This window comes from Crinia signifera, chromosome 3, assembly GCF_055691185.1.
Source record: "Crinia signifera chromosome 3, ASM5569118v1, whole genome shotgun sequence".
Classification (NCBI taxonomy): Eukaryota; Metazoa; Chordata; class Amphibia; order Anura; family Myobatrachidae; genus Crinia; species Crinia signifera.
In genome coordinates, this window is record NC_139219.1 from 261,546,771 (window position 1) to 261,564,021 (window position 17,251).

Sequence of the window (17,251 nt, forward strand, 5' to 3'; positions counted from 1 at the left end):
CATGTGGCAAATATTTAATATGGGAGGGAACACACTGTCAACGATGATCTTTAGCCCAATATTTGTTACATGTTCCTCAGTTTGAGACATTAGAAACTTCCCAAGGCACAGAAAGTTATGGCCCTTTTAAATGCTTTCAACTTTCACAAATTCTTTCTATCTGCATTTGTAAATCATCTCTGAGATTTTTTTTTTTAAGTTTAACTCTGTTGCATTTAAGTACAAAATGCACTGAATAATAATAAGTGAGGCTTGGTAACATTTTAATGTGATAATACCAGTGGTGGTTCCAGGGGGAGGGGGGGGGGGCTGCAGCACAGTTCAAAATTCAAGAGATGGGCCACACCAACTGCCAGTGAGTCCGTTTGGAGTGGCAGTGATGGCTCCTCTATTTGGATCTTGAACTGTACTGCAGCCCATGTCTGGGGCCAGGGCCGGTGCTAGGGTGTCTGGCGCCCCCCTGCAAACCATAAATTTTGCGCCCTTTCACATTGCCATTGCAACAAGCATATGCAACATGCAATCCTATGGAGGATCTCAGGTGCATGTACATGTATGCAAACACCATCTCAGTGCTGTGTCCGCAAAATGTTGCAGGCACTAAAGGTGCCCATACACGCTGCGAGAATTGCATACGTTATGGGCTAGATCGCATCGCACGGCATGCATGCAATGTGTGCGATGCGATCCGAAAGTAGCACATACTTTTTGTACTGTGCGATGCGATGCCCGCAGGAGCGCACATTGCATCGCACGCTGTTATCGCAGCATGTATGGCCACCTTTAGGCACATAACCCAGCCCATTATTTTAAAAGTGTCTAAATTAATATAAAAAAATCTACAATTATTAAAAAATTTGTTATAAACATGTATAAGAAAAGACTCACTGTTCTTTTGCTGTTTAACTCTTGTGCAGTCCCTCCTCTTCTATCTGCGTAGTCAGGATGCTGAGGACGCCATTACACCCCTCTCGTGACTGAGGGGGAAAGGAGGGGAGAGAAGGAGGAGATGGAAGAAGAGGGGAAGAGATAGAGGGGGCGGAGTGTTGAGGACTGGCAGTGGCACTGGCACTGCCCACTGAGAAGAGGGAAGGAAGGGGAGGCGGCGTTGCTGCCTGTTTGTCATTTGATTGACAGCTGACAGGCGCAGGGAGCAATGGGTAGGGGGCAGATCCGGACATGACATGTCATCCATGCATTCACAGACAGCGCTACATGCCCCAGCACAAGTGTCTGTGAGCGGGGGGAAGAGGGGGCAGGTTGCAGGAGGACAGTGTGTGCGCGGTGCAGGGAGCTGTTCAGCCTCTCCATACTGCAGCCCGCTGTCAGACAGGCACTGAGAGCAGCGTGCAGGCTGTGTGCACTCTCGGTGCAGGGAGCAGCTCTTTATACTGCCATCCGCCCACTGTCAGACAGGCACTGCCGGCGGCGTGCAGGCTGTGTGCACTCGCGGTGCAGGGAGCAGCTATTTATATTGCCGCCTGCCCGCTGTCAGACAGGCGCTGCGGGCGGCGTGCAGGAGGCAGTGACAGTGAGGGCTGAGGCAGCTTTAGCAGAGCAGGGAGGGAGACAGTACCTTTACAGCGGGTGCCGGACGGCTCCCCGACAGTCAGGATTCTTACTCCGACATCGGAATCCCGACTGCTCCCTCGTGGGGATCGACGACCCCCATAGAGGGAGAATAAAATAGGTGGCGAGCGCAGCTCGCCACCATGCCCGCAGCGTGGCAAGGGCAGCAAGTCCGCAAGGGGCTTCATTGCGCTCCACCCGCTGTGCAGTAGGGATTCCGATGTCTGAGTAAAGACTGTTGGAATCCCGACTGTCGGTGTATTATACCACACCCTGATATTCCAGCCTGTTATTGTCTTATTTTTGCCTTCAAACAGCTGTCACCAGTCTAGATGGAAAACCACCGTTCCATATTCGCAGTTTGTGAGACTAAGAAAAAACTGTAGCTCCATCGAAGATTATTGGGAACAATCATCCATGTTAGCAGACAAATTCTTGGAAAAGGGATACAATCAAGTTAAGATCAAAGAAGACCAAGTAAGGGCCTCTACCTTGGAAAGAGACAATTTATTGTCAGAAGGAAGAATAAATAAACCATCTTCATTTCAAGGCTCCAAACCCTTTATTACAAAGTTTAATCAGGAACACCATACAATAAGAAAATGTTTGGATGCCCATTGGCATCTCCTTAGGAAGGATACCATTTTGGGACCTCATCTCCCCAAAAAACCACAAGATGTGTGTAAAAGAGCAAACAATTTAAAAAACATGTTAGCCCCAAGTAGGCTTAAAACAAACAAAACCACACCAGTTGCAGAACAACACTTTCTGGGAAAACGTAAAGGTCTCTACCCATGCAACATATGTATTTGCGGCAAGTATATTGGTAGGAAACAATACGGATGGCTTTTAAAAAACTTTGAAAAACTCCCTTAATGTAATGATTTACTTACCTGTGACTCTACCTACGTTATTTACAGGTTAAGGTGTAGTTGCGGATTGGTTTACATTGGAAAAACCAAAAGAAATCTAAAAATAAGGATACAGGTACATTTACGTAACATTAAAAATAATATTCAAAATCATAGTGTCCCAAGACACTTTCAAAAGAATCACAATTCTAATCCTAATGATCTAACCTTTGTTGCATTAGAACAAGTTAAAAAAGATATAAGAGGAGGAGATAGGGATTTAGCCCTCTCCAGGAGGGAGTCCTATTGGATTTATGCCCCCAATTGTCAAATATCTTTAGGACTCAATGAAAATATAGAAATGACAGCGTTCCTGTGAAGAGATATTGATAGTCTGGGATTATCTAAAATGTATTTGTCTTATTCTTAATATTGTATAATATTTTTTTTTTTAAATATATATATTATAATTATATTTATTGTTTGAGTTCAGATTGTATTTTACGTTTTATGTATTTACTGTAAAGTCAATATGATAATTGGCAATGGGCAATAGAATGCCATATAGTAACCTGTAGTATCATATAAACCCAACTTGTTAATGACGATAGCACCCAAATATATTTATCTCTAAAATAAAATACTGTATAGTAGACTGTTTTCAATAAAATAGGTAGAAATAATCTATCTAATAAGATAAACATGTCAACATAAAACATCAAGCTATACTAATATAGGAATATGGGCACAGTCTTAATATATATAACAGGTGTGGTGGAAAATACTAATAAGGACCAATTGGATACCAGAGGATATGAGGTCACTGGTCCACACCCTTTAAATAGGGAAAAGGTGAATGGCCTGTCATTCAGATATCCAGCACTGCAGGAGACAGAGTCCCAGGCTTAAGGTAATATATAGCCCAATTGCCCATTATCAATTGACTATTTTTAAATTATGTTTGTTATTATTGAAATTCACAACATGTTTAAATTGAGATCTTGATGTGAATGTATGTATGTTTGTAAATAGGCTTGTCATTTCTGAAGCCACATATCTGGATTGGCATCGCCACACAATTATATATATACTGTATAAAGCACTTATCATCGTCACTCACCATTTCTAGATTTGGGGTGCCCTATGGTTTGTGACCATATTGTTTAAATAAAAATCCCAATTCAGAAAGTGAGTGCAGAGCCCATGTGACTAGGAACTTTAAATTTGGACAGTAGCTTTCTTTTGTGATGCAGGCACCAATTAAAAAGGGATTTTTTAAAAAAAAAATCCATATTGGGTGAAAAGTGTTTTCAGTTCATTCGGTGGTGAAGGGCATCATTTATTACCCTGTAGAGTTTCTGAATACTCAATCTGAACCCACTTGGAATTCCACCTCATGTACTTTATCTAAAGGTCAGCCCCCACTCCTATCACTCTCTCCCCGTCCCTCTCCCTCTACCGACCCCACTTTCTCCCTTCCAACTGTCTCTCTCTCCATCTCCCTTCCTCTCTCCCAACCCTCACTCTCTCTATTCCACCCTCTTACTCATCCTCTCACTCCTATCTTTCAACCCTCTTGTCCTCTGTCCCTTACCTTCCTCTCCCTCTCTTTCACACCTCTCCGTCCCTCTCTTCCACACCTCTCCCTCTCCCTCCCTCTCTTCCACACCTCTCCCTTACCATTTGCATGCACTCAGCATCTATTTCCTGTTGCTCTGCTAAGCAGAGCAGCACTCACAGCGGGACTCTTAAATGCCCCCCCCCCCTCCCCTACAGGGGAGTAAGCCGATCAGTTCGTAAAAAATGGGACTTTCCCATGAAAATCGGGACAGTTGGGAGGTATGGTACAAGTATAGCACAGACAGAATGTGCTAGGTGACAGGAATGTGTGGGGACAGGTCTGTTGAATGATGCTGAGTATAAAGGTACAGGTCTGTACAGGATTTTTATGGAGGAGCATTTCCATAATACACATAAACACACACAGACTCAGGAGCACACATGTATATGTCACCCATTCATCACACACTTACAGTATACATAAATACATACATACAGTATATGTCACACACACACATACACACACACTCAGTTACGTAACTATAGCAGTGGCGGGGAGGCACAGAGAAAGTGTGGGCGCCAGGGGGTCTGTGGGGCTATAGTTACCCGCTGCCATCCGCCGTGACCTGCTGCCGTCTGCCGTGACCTGCCGCCGGCTCATCTGTTTGTGGTCACGGACTCTGGGCTCCCTCCTGCTGCTTATGAAAATAGACACTCAGAAAATGGCTGCCCCCATACTGCAGACCATTTTTGTGGATTCTAGAGGAGGTGGCGGCCTTCTCTAGCATCCTTAAAAATGGTCTGCTGTATGGGGGTAGCCATTTTGTGAGTGTCCCTGTAACGCTGTCTTCAATCCTGACGTTGTGATTTCTAACTGTAAGTGCCTCCACCCCAAGCTTTAGTAATGGTGGTTATTGGATACCTATATATGTGGGCATCAGTGGCTGGGGGAGCTTGGGGAACCGCCCTTTGAGGTGTATGATCCTACAACCAAGGAATGCGATTATACATAGCACATCCACACAGAATGAATAGCATAAACAACGGCATGGACATCCAACTCAAAGTTTTATTATACTGGGCCGGAGCTTGTAGTCACTCAGTCCGACTGCTGGAATGTCTATGGTAAAGATACAGGTTATACAATACTATAGTAGTGTGCTATAAACAAAAAACAATCGTATTACCTCCTCTCAATAAGGTATACTCTAAACAGTAACCCTCCTGTTCCTATCAACCTTTGCAGTAAATTTACTAATATTATTGCGCAATAATGACACTACCGGTGGCCTTATACAGATTTCTAACTGGCGTATTTTACTGTTAGGTACTCCACATTTAACCCCTTCCCGACATTTGACGTACATTTACGTCATGGTCGGGAAGTACTTCCCGACACATGGCATAAATGTACGTCATGGTTTCTAACTGTCACTGCGTCTACAGACGCAGTGACAGTTAGGTGATGTCTGCTGTCCCTGACAGCAGACATCCCCCCTCGCCGCCCAGGGGGGCAGGGGTGCCCCCCCCGGTCGGCGATCGCTGTGATTGGCTGTTCAAATCTGAACAGCCATTCACAGCGTTTCCTGTGTTACCGGCGGCTAAGCCGCTCGGTAACACAGGGATCGGTGGTGATCGGTGCTGTCAAGTACAGCACCGATCACCACCGATGTGCAGCCCCCCCCTCCCACCCGCCGGGCACTCACCCGGCAGCAGCAGCAGCTCCCCCGGCTCCCCCGGCAGGTCAGCGCAGCAGCGCTGCCCTCCTCCCTCCTCCCCCCTCCCCCCGCAGCAGCAGCAGCATCAAGCTGCACAAAAATAAAATGTGGCATGAATGAATGAATAAATATATATATATATATATATATATATATACACACACATATATATATATATATATATATATATATATATATGTGTGTGTATATATATGTATATATATATATATATATATATATATATATATATATATATACACACATACATATATATATATATGTGTGTGTGTGTGTGTGTGTGTATATATATACAGTGACCTGACAACTAGTAAGCGTTTTGATAATAAAGATATCACTCGTATCTTATTTGATGACACGGCCTCTCTAGCCTTTGATGTGGACAGCGCTCCAGAGATTTGTTCAGATCTCATCAAACTTAAGAGAAGGAGGGTAGAGCTTAGTCTACACGGGCTAACTCTGTCCCAGTACTTTAAAGAAAAACTAGTACCACGTGGGTTCCGTATACGAAACCAGCCCACACTGGGGAGGTCCAATACTGTCTTCTGCACCCAGTGGTGCCAGATACTCAATGAGTGTTCATTTCAATTAATGATCTTAGTCATCGAACAGGTTAACACTGATCTGGCTCTATTGGATAAGGAAATTGAGACGTGTGAAGCTACTGGACTGGATACTCTCAAAGCTGACGTTTCCCAAGATTGGCTTGGCAAAATTGAGAACAACATAAGCCAATTCCATACTGAACTGTTATCCTTTAAGAAAAATAAATACAGAACAGTTAAAGACGACTACAAGGAACTTCGCGTCTATAGCTGGTTACAGGGAGGGGATTCCAGACCCCAGTGGAGGGTGACCAACAAGACTCGTAGATCACGTGCCAATAGGAACTTTACCGATATTGACTCGCATACTTCTGCGAGCGATTCAGACCACTCTTACAAACACCCTTTTCAGAAGGGTACGGTGACCAGAAGCAAATACAAAGGGCAAAAACCATTAGAAGGGGAGGTGTTAAGCACAAATCCCGGAAAGGCAACGGGCAAAAACAACAGGAACAAATAGTGGTTTTCAATCTATCCACTTACACTCCTACAACATCCGAGATGGCTGTCTTGTCCAAGGGCTTGTCTTTTGTTAAAACCCATAAGCAAGATACCTTTAATTTTGAGGTGGAGCTTTTTAAGTTTCATCGTTTGCTCAAATTGAAGGATTACTTCTATAACCAGGTACCTACCGCTATGCCCTCTAGTCGTTTCAAGCCCAAGAGTACGTTTGATCCACCAAATAGTAATCCACATATCGAGACCTTCATTAATTTGGTGAAAAAGGATGTGATTCCTTTTATGAACAAGCAAAAAACATCCTTCACCAACTTGAGTAAAGAGGAGAATATGGCTCTCCTATCTCTTAGAGATAACAGTGAAATTGTCATCCGTCCCTCTGATAAAGGGGGCGGGATCGTTTTACTTGATAAGTCGGATTACATTGGTGAGATTAAGCGGCAACTCAGTGACACGACATGTTACAAAATGCTTACATATGACCCTACCTACTCGTACAAGAAGGAGTTGGATGCCATCATCCTACTTGGTTTTAACAACAATTGGATTGATGAGCCCACTTCTTATTTTCTGACCCAAAGCCACCCGAGGATCCCCCTTATTTACATACTGCCAAAGATCCACAAGACCATGGTCAAACCACCGGGTAGGCCAATTATATCGGCTTGTGGATCTTTGTGCCAGCCCGTATCTCAATACATTGACTTCTGGCTCCAACCGGTGGTCCAAAACATGAAATATTTCCTAAAAGACACCACGGATTTTATATCCAAAATTAATGCACTTGGCACTTTACCAGATTGTAGCTTGTTGGTCACACTCGATATAACGAGCTTATATACGAATATCATGCATGAGGAAGGCATTGAGTCGGTCCGTACGTCAACCTCCTCTAGTCCACATTACCAGGGACCAGTAATTGAATTTTTATTACTTTTGTTGGATTTTGTTCTCAAGAAAAATTATTTTCTTTTTCAGAACTCATTTTTTTTGCAGCTAAGGGGTACGGCTATGGGGTCGAATATGGCCCCCTCATATGCCAACCTCTTTATGCATCTTTATGAAACCCAGCATATCATGTCACATCCATTTTTTTCCCAGTTCATACATTTTTATGTTCGTTATATTGACGATCTATTTTTAGTTTGGACAGGGAGTGTTGACCAACTGACCGATTTCATTGATGTCCTTAATTCATTACCTACCACTATCAGGTTCACTTTATCTTTTAGCGAGACCACGATCAACTACCTTGATGTGTGTGTTTTTAAAAAGATGCAGAAGCTTTCCACTAGAATTTTTTAGGAAGGAAACAGACAAGAACACTCTGCTTATGGCAGATTCCTTCCATCCAGCACCTTTAAAAAATGGACTGCCTTTGTCTCAATTGCTGCGAGTGGTTCGCGTTACCTCTGAACAGGATGAACTGCGACCTGCATTACTTGAGATGGGACAACGGTTTATACAGAGGGGCTATGACCCCAGAGAGATTAATGCAGCAGTTACGCACTGTGAAGATCTACCCAGGGAAGAATCTCTTATTAAAACTAATAGAGACTCTATGAGTGACAGGATAATTTTTTCCTCTACCTACTCTATTGCTTCCAAGCATATACGTAACTCTATACTCAAACACTGGCATATAGTGCAAAGCGACGAAAGGGTGGGCTCAGCCTGCAAAAACCCACCATTGTTTTGTTACAAAAGGAGCAGTAACTCTAGAGACATTTTGGCCAAATCGGACATTGGTCCCATAAAAAGCAGATCCTGGCTGCCTACTAAGACGGGGGCAACCAGGTGTCATGGCTGTGTCAACTGTCAATTTATCTGCTCCGGTGACACTTTCACAGACCCCAGAAATGGGAAGAATTACAAACTTCGCTTCCACATGACATGTGAAACACGCTATGTCATATATGTCATCGTATGTCCCTGTCAGATGGTCTATGTAGGCAAGACGATACGCCTACTCAAAGAACGTATTGGTCAACACAGATCGTCCTTGAAGAAAGCTATGACAACCATTGACTGCAATACACCGCCTGTTGCTAGGCATTTTTTTCATAAAAAGCACAACATTCGGGACTTTAGATTCATGCCTGTAGACCATGTCCCACCACTGAGACGAGGAGGGGATCGAGATAAGCTCCTTCTACAGAAAGAGTGTATGTGGATACACAGACTACAGTCCCTAGCCCCAGGGGGACTCAATGAGGAGTTCTCGTTTAATTGTTTCCTTTAGTGAACCTGATAGTTGGTTAATTAGGCATCTCTTTATTCTGCTTATCATGCCTTTCTACTTTTACACGTTTTTCTTCACCTCTTTTCTTATTCTCTATATGTGTTTGTGATGTTCTGTATGTATATTTGTGCTGCAGGGAAGGTTTGAAGGTTTGCTAATACGGTGCTGCTATATTTATTCATGCCCGGCCATGCATATAGCTAATCACGCTTATTAATCCCGGTAGCGTGGCTTGTACTTTGTTTATGTTTAGCGGTGACCTTGGTAACCACGTAGCTTTACCTCCGTTCTCTTGCGTCCTCTGACGCGTCTATCACGTTCCACTATCCGGCCAGTGTACGTCACTGGATACACGGACGTAGGCGCGCGGCGGTTACTTCCGGTTTCCGGAATCTGCCGTTTTCGCGCTTGTGGAGATTAGCCAATCAAACCTGCCCCTTTTCAGCATAAATACCTGCACTGGTTGCTTGACCCAATTGCACATGACTAAGGTGCCAGTGTGCACCGAAACGGCCGTCGTGTTGAGGTCTTTGGTGGAGGAGGACTGGCTTTTATCTACTATATGCTGCTATCGCTAAGTATTTGAATGCTATTTCAGCTGGACTCCTCTTTTTGTATATATTTTTTGTCACTTTGCACTTTAAAACCAATATGCCATAAAAGCTTTATTTCTAAAAAAATCTGATGTTGCTGGCTTTCAGTCCTGTCTCTATATATATATATATATATATATATATATATATATCTATATATATATGTGTATATATATATATATATATATATATATATATATATATATACATACACACATATATATATATATATATATATAGATATTCCCGACATATGATGTATATATACGTCATGGTCGGGAGGTACTTCCCGACCGAAGACGTATATATACGTCATGGTTTTAAACTGTCACCGCGTCTATAGATGCGGTGACAGTTTGGAGATGTCTGCTGTCCCTGACAGCAGACATCCCCCCTCGCGGCGATCGCTGCGATTGGCTGTTCAAATGTGAACAGCCAATTGCAGCGTTTTCTGTGTTACCGGCGGCTAAGCCGCTCGGTAACACAGTGATCGGTGGTGATCGGTGCTGTTAAGTACAGCACCGATCACCACCGATCGCCAGCCCCCCCATCCCACCCGGCAGCCCCCCCTCCCTCCCACCCACCCGGCTGCCGCAGCGCCAGCACCCCTCCCAACCCCCCACCAGCCGCAGCGCCAGCCCCCCTCCCAAAGCTGGTGACCAAAATGGGGTCACATGTGGGGGGGTTCCACTGTATTGGTGCTTCGGGGGTCTTGCTAATGCGACATAGCACCCACCATTCATTCCACCACCAAATATCACTCCTTCCCTTCTGAGTCCTGCCATGCACCCAACTGGTATTTTTTGGTCACATGTGAGGCATTGCCATACTCGGGAGAAATTGGGGCACAGATTTTGGGGTGCTTTGTCTCCTTCATTCCTTGTGAAAATGAAAAATTTTGAGCCAGATCTTCATTTTTGTGTAAAAAATTACATTTTTTTACACAAAAATGCAGATCTGGCTCAAAATTTTTCATTTTCACAAGGAATGAAGGAGACAAAGCACCCCAAAATCTGTGCCCCAATTTCTCCCGAGTACGGCAATGCCTCACATGTGACCAAAAAATACCAGTTGGGTGCATGGCAGGACTCAGAAGGGAAGGAGTGATTTTTGGATTTTGCAGCACAGATTCTGGTTGAATGACCCCTGAAGCACCCATACAGAGGAACCCCCCACAAGTGACCCCATTTTGAAAACTACACCCTTCAGGGAATTCATCAGGGGGTATAGTGTACATTTCAAACCCCCAGGGGTTTCACCAATTTTGATACAACTGAGCTGTGAAAATGAAAAATTAAATTTTTTCATTTTCACAGTCCAGTTGTATCAAAATTGGTGAAACCCCTGGGGGTTTGAAATGTACACTATACCCCTAAATGAATTCCCTGAAGGGTGTAGTTTGCAAAATGGGGTGACTTGTGGGGGAGGTTCCTAACTTTTAGCACTTATGGTGCCTAGAAACCTACATGGTGCCTAAAAAAAAATCTCATAAAAAGGAGGCTCCAAAATCAAGTAGGTGCTCCTTCTATTATGAAGCCTGTGGTTTGGTCACCGTGCACACTAGGGCCACATATAGGATATTTATGAAAACAAAAGAATTGGGGGAATCAATTTTTAGTCACATTTCTCTAGTAAAATCTACTGTATTCGTTAGAAAAATGTATTAAAATTGAAACTCTGCAAAAAAAAAGAAATTTTGAAATTTCACCGACACTTTGTTTTAATTCCTGTGAAACACCTAAAGGGTTAACAAACTTCCAAAATGCTGTTTTGAATACTGTGAGGGGTGCAGTTTTTGAAATGGCATCATTTATGGGGGTGTCTCACATACAAGTCCCTCAAAGTCACATCAGAACTGAACTGGTCCCTAAAAAAATCAGTGTTTGAAATTTTCTTGAAAATTTGAGAATTTGCTATTCATATTTGAAGCCTCCTAGTGTCCAAAAAAATGAAAAGGAAGTTGAAATAATGATGGAAACATAAAGTAGACATATGGTCTATGTTAGTTATTAACTATTTTGAGTGGTATGTTTATTTGTCTCACAAGCAGAAAATGTGACATTTTGCAAATTGCAAAATTTTCCATTTTTTCACGACATTTTGGTATTTTTCACAAAAAAACACAGACTGTATCGACCCAAATTTACCACTAATTTGAAGTACAATGTGTCACGAGAAAACAATCTCAAAATCACTGGGATAAGTATAAGCAAAAAAAAGTTATCCCCACTTAAGTGAAACATGTCAGATTTGAAAAAAATGGCTCTGTCAGGAACGCAAAAACTGGCTCTGTCAGGAAGGGGTTAAGGTTCGAGAAATTCAACTACAGGTAAGTCTATATTCCACTAGATTACTATTACGGCTAGCCGTTACGTGTCTAACGTCAGATAATCACAGTATTAACTCTATACAAAAACTACAAAAGCCATCCCTAAGTCTGGGGTATAAAACATGTCTGTCTCAGTCTACATCCAATACAGTTACAGGTGTTGCCAGACTAGTGTTCCTCTATTCACTGTGCACAGCCTGCCTGACTTGTAATAGAACTCCCACGAATTTGTATTACTGCGAGTAAATCGCTATGTAAGAGAGGGTGGGTCCTTCCTGAAATTATTCTTCCGGGTTTGCGGTCCAACCCTAGCCTGTCGCTACTATTCACACTCCAAACATGCTTTTAATACCTCCTCGGCATATAGTCACTTTCCCTGAGTTGAGCTCCGGATCTGCAATCCTATCTACAGGCGTCCCCTGACCCTGGAGGAGGGTCGGGTTTAGCCCTCCTGAACTGCTGTGCCGGACTAGGGATAATCAACTGCGGTTGTCTCATGAAATAAGAAGTCTTGCCAACTATGGGCGTCCCCAGACCAAAGGGGGGTCGGGTTTAGCCCAAGGATACACTTCCAGATGGTTTATGTATTTTGTATATCTGATCAATTCCCTGCGTACCCCGCCTGCCAGCTGGAGGAGTTATGTCAAGACGGCCAAGCAGCGGGCTGGGCAGCGATGGGCCCAGTTCCTGAGGAGGAAAGCTATAGTAATCCTGACAGTGTCCGGGGTGATGGCAGGGGTTAATTTGCACCTATTCCCTCCGTCTCCCTTCCTCAGATGAACACCAGATATCAGTGTATTTCCAGATACTGTAAGTGATCCTTATAACCAAGTGTGACTACGGGTTATCTCCTGCGCCTATTCCTTCACGGACAACCTGCAGGTGCTATATTCTCCGTCATCTAATAACGTCCAAAACGGCTCTCCTGCGTCCTATCTAAATAATATATCAGTCTCTGAGCTTAGATATATCTATATATCTATCTCTTTTCATTTACCTGGAGGGTGATCTTATATGTAACTTTGTTACTGCAGCCAGGGATACTGTTTATAGTCACTCACAATTACTGCCGCTCCTCCCTTTCCTTTTTTTGGTATATTAGGGGCTGGCCCGGGTGGAGGATGTACTCACCACCCCTCAGCAGCTGTGGTAACACTCCCGACTCGTCCGCCCACTCTCCGCCTCCCAGAGGATGATGCGGCCTAGTCCGCTCCGCCCAGGGATGACGCAGCTATGGAGGGCTTCCCCGCCGGGTACTCAGTTACCTTTCCCACACACCGGACGCCGCCAGACAGTCTCTGATACTAGCCGCTTCTCTCACTCCTCTTCCACCCTCAGGTCAGCCGTATTTATTATACTGCTGTCCGCAATCCTTTATCTGTAGTGTGCTGCGCCACCATCCAGAGCTGGTCTCTTCCTTAACTCCCCTCCTCGCTCGCTCCCTCCAGAATCTTCTTTCCTCTCCCTATATATTATCTCCCTTGGGTCAACTGTCTCTGCAGCACTATCCACGCGCACCCCAACTTTATTAACCTCCTGCATACAACGCTCAACTACAGTCTCTTTCCCCCCTCTGCAGGGATAATGGTACAGTCCTCCACACTCGGTACTGGGGCATAGAACAGTCCATGTTGCCCTTATTAAGGGATATCCCTTAACATCTAACACATATCTAACACATAACAACTTGAGTTTACAACACACAAGGTGCAATATATATACATCTATACATGAAGGGTATTACATCCCTTTTCATTAACAGCAGGAGCCAGGACGGGACCGCAGACAAGACCAGCGGCGGACGCGGGAGGGGTAAGGAGTGGGGGGTTTGGGGTAAGGTGTGTGTGGGGGGTAACTGTACTTGGGGGGGGGGGAGTGCTGCTAACAATTTTTTTTTGGGGGGGGTTGCTGCCAACATTTTTGGCAGGGGGAGAAAAATTAATAGTTACGCCACTGCACACACTTGTATACTGTATGTCACACATCCTCTCATACAGACACAAACACATACTGTAGCATGACTAGAGAAGAACAATTCAGATATGATTCTACCTGAGCAGTAGCATGGTTGTTCCCACCAGATTTGCATCCCCAAACAAGGCCAAATGCCATCTTCCTGTCGTCGGATTCTCATAAGACTTGCATCCCATATAAGTTGAGGAAGCGATAGTGAAACGGTCGTTGGTAGTCAGATTAGAATGAAATGTTTGTGTAGTCAGTCAGTATAGCTGTTCCACTTAGGGTTTATTTGTATGAGCATATAGTTATTCTGTTAACACAGTCTGTATAGGCACTCAGCCTGACATTGAAGCTGACAGCAGCACGAACGCACAGTAACGCCGGGAGCACAGTTACTGTGCTACCCGGGACCTGTGCTAAGCCTGTCACAAAAGCCGACAGCGGCATGAATGTACAACTACGCCGGGAGCATACTCTAAATGCTACCCGGGACCTGTGCTAATAAGCAGCCTGTCACATAAGCCGATAGCGGTACATATGTGCAGTCACGCCGGGAGCATATTCTAAAAGCTACCCGGAACCTGTACCATTATATATTTTGTGACCATAATAGCGGCAAACACTCAGCCACGTCGGTAGCACACCCTCAGTGCTACCCGAGACAGACTGACAGGCAGCGGCGCAGCATACTTTGTGCGACCGCATAAACAGGGAAACAGACTGATATTGCTGGGAGCATACATATTGTGCTACCCGCAACTAAACAGACAGGCGGATGCGACCGCTTATTACTGTATGACACTTGTAATTGATACTCCTTCACTGGGAACCAGCGCTTAGCGCTCCCTACCTTGGCACATTTAACTGTCATAGCCCCTATAACGTTGGGGGCAATAAAGGGAATTGTGTGCACGAACACACAGAGAATAATACCCTAATGTGAATACAAGTGTCTAAAAGGAAAAAATAAAACAGTAATTACTGCTCAATTTATGTGAAAAATTCTTTTGTATGTACACAAAAAAAAGACATTAAATGCTGTATGTCCAACTGAGACACATTTAATTACAACTGAATATATGTAAAACATTTAATTTAACATATCTGTCACGGCACTTCCCGGCGGTAAACCGCTTAGTACCGGGATTGAGGAGAGGTGGGGAATAATATTATAAGGGGTGTTAATATAAATCACCCTAGGACCGAGAAGTATTATCTAATTATCAGTTCATTTATGATTGTCACACACCTATACAACCATTCTTTTTTTTTTTTTTTTTTTTCATTTCAATAAATTTTATTAAAGGTATCAAAGATACATGAAAGACATAAAAAGATTGTACGATATGAAGAGAAAGCAAGGGTCCAAATGGGTACAGTTAGTGAAATTGCAGAATCCATGTAAAGGTAGGACAGTCAGGATCAAATAATTGTTTTTAAGGGAGATATTATATACTGTTTATAGACAACTATAGGAATATATAAACAATACATATACCGCTAATAGATAGATATTAACAACACAAAATATATACACCTACCTACTTACATGCCTATATTTGCCTACGTCTATACCTGCATATTTTAATACTTATATGTACCTACATATCTACATTCACGTTTCTAACTATACATGTAAGTATACACAAATAAAACTAACACACAAGTACTTGAACCATAGTGTGAAAGAATTTTGAAAAGTTTATAAGGAAGAAAGGGGGTGAAAAAGAAAAGGAAGGAACAAAGGAGGGAGGGGAAAAAGGGGGGGGGGACTAGTCTTTCTAATGAAAGGCTGGAGGAATATTAAAATACGTGGTCCAAGGCTCCCAGACCCTGATAAATTTTGCAGAAGAACATTTTAAGATACTCGTCATATACTCCATTGAATGGATATGCCAGATCTTAGCAGTCACCTCATCCAGGGACGGTACAACTGCAGATCTCCAGTGACCCGCGATACAAGTTCTGGCCGCCAGGACCATGTGGGTGAACAATTTATTCTTAGCACGAGTTGTTTCTGGAATATCCATAGAGAGGAGGAAGTAACCGGGCTTAAATGGAACTTGCAAAGATAAAATGGAATTAGCTAAAGTAGTTAGCTTCTGCCAAAGAGGCGACAAAACTGGGCAGTCCCACCATATATGCAAGAAAGTGCCATCCGCTGTTCCACATCTCCAGCATAGGGGGGATATATCTGCATTCATCTTATTAAGTCTAACTGTAACATAATACCATCTATAGAGTAACTTATAAGCGTTTTCTTTCAGTTTTACACAAATTGAACTAGAAGCAACGTTAGAATAAATGTCAGACCATTCCTCATCCCGTATCGTTTCACCCAGATCTGCTTCCCATGCCTTCACATACGCATCTTTAATATTAGAAGCCTGAGGTAACAAAGAAAGATATATAGTTGAGATTAGGCCTTTTGCAGATGTATTACAAAGAGCTAGGTGTTCAATAGAGGTGAGTGGTCTAGTAGTAAGTTGATTATTAACTGCGGAGTGAAAATGTCTGATTTGGAGGTATTGAAAGAAAGATTTATGAGGAATAGGGTGTTTTGCTTGGATATCTGCAAAAGTGGGGAAGGAAGAAGTTTGAGAAATGTCATTAAGGAATCTAACGCCATATTTCCACCAGCTTCTAAATGTATATGGGGAGCAACCTGGGCGAAATTTCGGGTTATTAAATAAAGGGATCAGTGGGCTGGGGGAAGGTGCAAAATTAAATCTTTTATTGGCAGAGTCCCAGATTTCTAGAGAATGTGATATAACCGGGTGGGCTTTTGCATTTTTATTACGGACCGATTTGGATAACCATAAGAGAGTAGAAACCGAGTGGAACCCGAGAAACTGAGACTCAATTCCCACCCACACCCTCTCAGAGTTGGGTCTATTCCATAGCACGCACTGAGCCAATCCCGCTGCCAAGTAATATGAATTTAGATTCGGGACCCCAAGACCGCCACCGGAAGGGCGTCGTTGAATTATTAAACGACTCACTCTTGGTTTTTTTTTCGCCCAAATAAAGTCCATAATATTTTTTTGAAGAAGTTTAAAGATACATGGAGGAACGCGGATCGGCAGGGTTTGAAAATAATAGAGTAATCGTGGTAGTATATTCATTTTAATTGCGTTTATTCTACCAATCCAATAAATATGATATGCTCTCCAATCAGCCAGATCTCTATGTATGCGAGCAATTAGTTTAGGATAATTAGCCTGATAGAGTTGACGATAATTTTTGGTAATAGCGATACCCAGATAAGTGAGCTGGCTTCTGTTCCAACGGAAATCATAGGTCAACGCCAGTGTCTCTTTAGTAAGCTGTGGGACATAGAGATCTAAG